We start from the raw sequence: 7,949 nt of genomic DNA on the forward strand, positions 1-7,949 counted from the left end.
GGAACATTTTGTAGAAATTTTTCACTAATGCGAAACTGAAATTTTATCTACTCCGTTCTGTGTAGATTAAGTAAATATGTGTGCTTAATATATTAGACTTCGTGTCTTTTATTCTAAATTAAGATTGGCTTTGTTTTTCTCAATGTTGAATTTGTCCACAGATGTGTGATCATATCAGAGTTAAAATGCCTTAATTATAATGACATTCAGTTTTCTGTCTTTAGTTTGGTATCAAAGTTAGAATAGAAATTAAAACTCTTAGAGTTGAGTGCCTCAATGGAACAATGTCTCCTGTAGATGGAAGAAAGATGATGACCGTGCTATTATTCCTAATGTTACTAAAGACTTTATAGCCTATGACCGTGATGGCAAACCTATGGCACGCGTGCCGGAAGTGGCACGCAGAACCATCTGTCCAGGTACACGAACCATTGCCTGTTGCTCTTCTGGTTTCTGGTGTGCTGGCCAGCTGGTTTTCACCTGCGTGGGGAAAGCCGCCCGGTGTGCATGTGCGCACTGGGAAAATCTGGTTTCCGGCCTGCACATGCACGCCGGCCACCTAGTGTTCGTTTCTGACGTATGCGTGAAGACCAGCTGGCCAGTGTTCATGTGCGCGCCAGAAACCAGAATATCAGCTTCCCTCCCTCCCCGCCTGAGCAGGCTTCTTGCGCACCTCCAGCCCGCGGCACTGACAGGCGTCTGGCTCGTGTGTACAGGGCAGTGTTTGTTGGCTGGGTGGGTGGCTGCCCCGCCCACTTCTCCTGCCGCCGCAAGGGGGCAGCAATGGTTCTCACGCTGCCGCTTCTGGCCAGGATGCTGGAGCAGCCAGGAGATAAAGAAGCCACCGTTGGGGAAGCGAGCTGTCCCAGGAGGGCCGGAGGAGAGTGCAGCATGGAGACATTGCCGAGGGGTAAGAGGCGCACTGGGCCGGTCGGGAAGTGGGAAGGCGCCACCGAGGGATAAGAGTGGGGGCTGCGCTGGCTTGTTCTTAGTGGCAGGCTGGGGGAGTGCTTCATCCTGGCCAGAGTCGGGGTGAAGCTCTCCCGCCTGCTGGCCCAAGTTGAGCCCTGGGAACGCCAACGCCCTTACCTCCAAGGCCAGGAAGGGGCTCTGGCTTTCCAGCAGAGGGAGGCGGCACTCCCTGCCCAACTTTCCCTGTCTGGGGCTGCGGAGATGGTGGAGATGTCGTGCCACCCCGGTGGGGACCGGGGGGCAGGCAGGGAGGTGCAAGGATCCCCGAAAGGCCAGGCGGAGCCAGCGCATTCGTGCCAGAAACCGGAAGACCATCTACTTTTCGTGCCAAAAAGATTTGCCAACACCGGCCTAAGACCTAAAGTTTCCATAGCCTACACTGCTTCTGTTGCGTACTTACATGCTCGATTACATGAGCTCACCTTGAAAAAAATTAATTTATCTTGAATATAAGTGTTAAGAAAATTATTAACTTTGAGCCCACCCTTGTAAACATGGCCAGTTTTCTGGCAATATAATTTTTAAAAAGTGTGTATACTTAAAAATCCATAAATAAAACGGCTAAGGATAGAGTAGTAGGTAGATACTGTGGTTCTCTAGAATCTAGGCTGCAATTCCAGCCAGGCTCATATAAAATGCTTAATAATCAGGTATGATTAAAATTGAAAACCAACAAAAGTTTTCTGTGCGTGCCATGCAATTGCAGTTTTCATTGTTAAAAAATTAATAGCAAGAAACAATTTAGAGCTTGAAATTCAACAATTTACATTATTGCACTATGTTAATCTACATAAATTAACACACAAATTTAATAAATTTAAAATACATAGAATATTTTTTCTAGCACAGTATATAATTGTTTCAATTGCATCAACCATCAATTCAGAGTTACAAATATACTCACTTCTGTTCATTTAGTAATTTAAAACAATATAAAACTCTTGATGACAAGATGCATTTTAAAAACTCTGACTAACAATGTTTATAAAGTGTGGGAGGATTAAATATAGATAGCTACATCTTTACCTGCATCGATGTCATAGCCTTTCCTTCCTACTGAGGAATATACTGTGTTTTCACAAAAAACTAAGATGGTTTTTAGAAACAGATCTTACATTTCCAAAAAGTGAGAACCAATAGTCTTAGATATAACTTTAGTTTCTTAAATTATATCATAAATGATATTCAAATTATTTTGAAATACACACACACACACACACACCATGTTGGAAAATACTTTTATCAGTTTTAATGCCTTTACTAGTTAATAAGGGCAAACAACCCAAGGCAGTGAACATATCCAACACATCTTCCTTTTCCGATTTTTCACACAACAACCCTGTGTGATGAATTAGGCTGATGTATGTTATTGTTGGCTTATTTATGGCTGTATATTATGCAGCCTGTATGTTTTTTTATACAGGTAGTTCTCATCTTATGACCACAATTGAGCCCAAAATGTATGTTGTTAAGTAAAACATTTGTTAACTGAGTTTTTCCCCATTTTATACACAGTTGTTAAGTGAATCACTGCACTTGATAAGTTAGTAATATAGTTAAGTGAATCTGGCTTCTCCATTGACTTTGCTTGTCAGGAGATTGCAAAAGATGATCACATGACCTTGGAACACAGCAAGTCAAGTACGAACCAATTGCCAAGCATCTGAATTTTGTTAACATGATCATGGGGATACTTCAAAGGTTGTAATTGTGAAACTTAGTCATAAGTCATTAGTCATAAGTCATAACTTCAGTACCGTTGTAACTTTGAAAGGTCACTAAATGAACTGTTGTAAGTCGAGGACTACCTCTACCTTGACTGTAAATTATGTTATATAGTTTTTGATATGGCTTGATGTATTTTTATCTTGCATTTTTTAAAAATTTCCTGTAAGTCACCCAGTCATGTATTTGTGTCAAATGGCTGCATAAATTAGAATTATGTAAATAAACTTGGTAGTCGAGCAACTGGACATTTGCTTCTGACCACCCACCTAGAAAACCTAAACTTGCCCTACCGAAGTAGGGAGCATGAAAGGTGATTGTTTTCTTGCTAGAAAGTGAGATGGTAAGGGGAGTACTACAAATCACTTTCCTTAACCCACATGCCATCAGTAAGGACAGCATCAATATATTGGCTCTATTACTGTGTGAGAATAGGGCTAAGTAATTAAGTCAGCACATTTTATGCTGCCATAGTTTTCTATCACCTCAAGGACTGGTAGAAGTCCTCTTTATAATCTAGCCATCTGGATGAGTTCTAAAATCAAGCATTAGATCCTTACTTCTACTGCAAGTTATGTAAAACATAAAAACTACTGTTTCCCCGAAAAAAAGACCCAACCAGAAAATAAGCCCTAGCATGATTTTTTAAAAATGCTCCTAATGTAAGCTCTATCCCTAAAACAAGCCCACTAAGATTGTCAACCCCGGGGGGGGGGGACAGGGGGTAGGTGGGTGTGGCCAGCACAGAAGGCGGCGAGCATGGGGTGGGAGCGACGGTGTCCAGCAGCAGCCTCAGTCCACCCGCCCCTTGGCTGCCCTGCACATAATCAACAAGATTGTCAACAGAGATGCCGAGAAGAAGGAGGGGCAGGAGAAGGAGGAGAGTAAGAAGAAGAAAGATGACAAAGAAAAGAAGAGGGAGAAAAGCAAGGCCAAGAAAGAAGAGAAGGAGGAGAAGTAATAGTATTAGTAACCAGGTTAACTGTAAATTAAAAGGATTAAATTGCTCCAGGCTGCTCTGGCTGAAGGTTCTTGCCTGTCGGTGGCTTGGGAGGGACTGAGAGCCAATTGAGTTCACAGCTGCCTGAAATGTTTTTGCAGCAGCTGCTGGACATGGACTGGGCAGTCCATTTCAGATTTTATATACAATAACTATACTTTCTCTGGAACCAAGATGACAACATAAAATTCTGCCAAAAAATGCAACTACAAATGTGCACACCCACCCACAATATAATCCATCCCCATGGATATATAATTTCTGTATTTTTATTAGCATTTCACTTAAACCTAATTGTATTCCCTCACCACTTACCAATTTGTAATTACACTACAATTTTTCTCCTGAAATGACTTAAAATATGTCATAATCAAGAATAATAAAATATTGGCAATATTAAAGTAAAGTTTAATTTAAGGTGCACCTGCAATAACAGGAGGGGCTTACTTTAGTAAATTGCACTATTTTAGCTTTGGAAAATCTTAAGTGGAAAATAATTCCATGGTTGAAAATCAGCCACAGGCAATGAATCCCCATTTTTGACACAGAGGGTGCTTTTAGGGCAGAAAATGGGTTGGCAAAATCCCCAAATAGCTTAATCCAGGATAGCTACAGAAGCCTGCTATATATGCTGTGAGAAGTTTTATATAAAAGTATATGTTTTATACTGTTTCCATTTTCCTTTAAAAGTTTAACAGAATCCATAATGGTCTGAGAATCAATATCTCCACTACATAATTGACAGTCAAGCTGAAACTAATCAAGTAAAAAATTGGGAAAAATATTTTACTCAAACTTCCTTAATAAATTACTCACACTTCCTCCAATACATTACCCAGACCTAATCCACATATCAAAGGAGGCGATCTGCAAACACAAATAGTTAATTAAATTAGATCTCCCAGCATGTTCACAAGAATAAACATCATAGACATAACTACACACACACACACCTCGTGTCACCCTAGAATCAGCTCAGACACTTCCACATCAGGACAAGGTGCCCTATAAAGGTCTGTGGCTGTACCCCATTTCTCTGCAGCTTTATTCCTATTTGCTTTAAAGAATAAATATTTCTTTCTTGCGCAACCCTGGCTTGAGTTGGAACCCCAAATTATTCTTCTGACAACGCTCTGACGCAGCAAGTCCGAAACATCAACCTTGCAACAGAGCTCGGCTTTCAAAGTCTTGGAGACGCCGAATACTTCTCCCTGTGAGGTTCACGCAGCCTCCCAGTTCCACAGTCCCTCACACCCGCCACCCCCCAGGCGAAAGCAGCCAACTGCCCACACTATTCCAGCCGATGTGAGGTGAGGTCGCAGAGCCGGAAGGCGCTGCTCAATCGCGCGTCCCCGAGAGGCTTTTTTCCTTTCTTCCTTCTCTTCTGGCGGGAAAATTGACTCCGCTCTTCAACGCAAAAAGGGCGAAGACGCGCGGAAGTTCGTTTTCGCTCTTCCCCGCCCTACTCCCGCCTGAGGGGCAGTACTGCAGAGATAACGCTCTTCCGCACCGGGGAAAGACGAACGGCTGCAGCTCAGCTGGAGAGCAGCCGCTGCAGCCAGGGGGACTGCATCTTCCGCGCCGCAACGACGGAGGATCTTTCCTCCTCCTCCTCCTCTGGTGTGGTTTTGTCCTCGCCTCAGAAAAGCGATTGACGTCCTTTCCCTGAAATGGAGCCGGCGGGAACAGCTCTCACAGGACCGGCAGCCGCAGGAACCTCGGCATTCTTTTTGGCAAGAAACGAGCAGCAGTGTTTTTCTGAGCTCTTTTCGCTTTGCGGCGGCCAGCCTACTCCCGAGGCGGGACCGGGATTGGGACCCCCCGCTGTCGGGGGCAGTAAAGTGGCAGAGTTGTTCAGGGCGTCACAGCTCCCAGCGGAGATGCTCCATCAGGTATCTAAGAGACTCAGAGCCGTACGCAAGAGCGTAGGATCCGAAGTCAGGAAGGGATGAGAGCGTTGGGGTGAGAATTTCGGGATAGAGGGTGTGGCCTCGCCCAGACTGGAAATCTGACATTTGCTAGGTAAAAGCTGGGAAAACTGCTGGCTTGCATCCTTTCTTCCTTTTAACTAGAGTTACACCAGCAGATACTAGTTATACTGAAACATACTAACATATGGTTACTTGGGCCATTCCTTACCGAATTAAAATCAGTAGTATAACACGTTAAATCAGAAAATATCCTGGCACATTTTAGCTCAGCTGGTATACTTGCTTTATTCTTTTTAGAATTATGAGAATTAATATGCTTGGGTCAGTTAAGTAAAACGTGGTTTATAACGACGTTAAAACATTTTTCACTGATTTCACCCTCTCCCTCTTACTTTTCATTCAGATGCACCATTTCAATGCAAATATATTGCTGTAGCAAATATAAGTTGTTTTGTTCAGCTCAAAAAAAGTTTTTTATTAGCCCATCTTATTTGAAAGTACTGGCATTTACCATGGGTAAAAAAGAGTTGAATCCTTAAACTGATATGTAGGCTTTCGTTTTCTATCTGGAAGATGATTTTCAATACTGACTTGAACTGTAGAAATACACTGGGTTGCTAAAGTTTGTAAAAGTATATTGATTGAACTCCTATTGAAAGAATTTGTCAAAAAAAAAACCTAATATCCCACATATTTCCTGGGATGAACATATGCTCCAACTAATGCATATACTAGAACAATAGTTAAAACCATTTCATATAAATCACATTAACAATGAAATTTAAATATAAAAACTATTAAAACAGAGATACCCTGTGAAAGATAATATAAAAACTGGTCATTGGTTCCCTATTACCTATTTTAATTTGGCACAAATTTTAGATATGGTTTTTTAAATAAATTCACTGCTTTTCCAAATATATTGTAAATCTACTGTGAATCCCAAGTTATTCATTAGTTTTGTTAAATGAAGTTCATACTATTTGAGTAACTATTAGCAAGTTTTGGATTTTTGAATGTTGCTTATTAAATCTTATTTCTAATGTACTGCAATGTTATACACCCATTGAGAGTGGATTTATATTTTGCTATGGAGAAAAGCCTTCATTTTATGCTGTCTCATCATCCAACATTCTTTGTTTCTTTTTAGCTCACTAAGAGAGAAAAACAAAAAGTGGGGAAAAATTGGTTGCAGCTGTAGAGACATATTATTATTGTTTGCCATGTTCCTCCTCCATTACCAGGTGCTGATTATGATGTCTTATTGTCAGAGATATTATTTTTATCTCCATTTTCTGGCATGAAATCCTTAGCCTTTGTGTCAAAATTTGACTCATAATTTTAACTTTTTCAATTTTTCAAATATCATTTTATTATATTTATTATATTTAAATGCTACCTATGTGAATAGGTAGCTTACAACAGCAAATTGTAAACATTTATAAGCTCCAACATATTAAAAATTGAAATTGTTTTAAATATCTACTGGTATCTTCCATTAAATTCACTTTCCCCAAGCTTTATGGAAGAGGAAGATCTTTGTTTACTCTCTAAAGGACAAAAGGTTGGAGGGCCAGCCTTAAATAAGAGGGTAAAATTCTTCCAAAGTGCCTTATTCTGGATAGATATCTCTCTGGGTGAGGACCCAAAACATCTCCCAACAGTACATATTTGCTTAATAGTTTCTACCTAGAAAAGATAGTCCCAAGGCCTGTCATGTAAGTCATTTCACTAGCATTTTTAACAATTGTTGCTCTTTCATCTTTAGATTGTTTAATATTTTCATTGGGGGAGAGGGACATGCATAATTATTAGTATACTAGTCATATATGTATATGACATTAATACTTTGTAATGAATTGAAGAAAGAGCTAGTTTGGTGTACTGGTTAAGGCAGGCTAAAAACTGGGAGACCATGAATTCTAGTCCTGCTGTAAGCATGTTGCTATGTGGATAGATTTGGGCTAGTCACTTTTGGCCATAAAAAGAAGACAAGGGGCAACCCCTTTTGAAAATCTTGCCAAGAAAATGCAGGAACCAATCCAGGCTGCCCCTAGAATCAGTACCGACTTGGAAGGATACACAGAAAGAAAAAAAAATAAGAATTAAAATGTAAACTTGAATTAAGAGATAATTTTGAATTTTAAAAACAAATATTGGTTTCAGAGTGAATTATTTGCCTTTATCCATGAACAGTTAATTCAGTTTAAAGCTGCAAAGGAGAGAGAGGTGTCTGATCACCTATACATATGTGATGCTATTTTATTGAGAGACCACCTGGCCTTAAAACTACAACTGGGTAAAAATGAATGTGCCCAGTC

Source organism: Pituophis catenifer, unplaced genomic scaffold, assembly GCF_029215685.1.
Source record: "Pituophis catenifer annectens isolate HBS135680 unplaced genomic scaffold, rPitCat1.0.hap2 SCAF_4, whole genome shotgun sequence".
NCBI classification, from domain to species: domain Eukaryota; kingdom Metazoa; phylum Chordata; class Lepidosauria; order Squamata; family Colubridae; genus Pituophis; species Pituophis catenifer.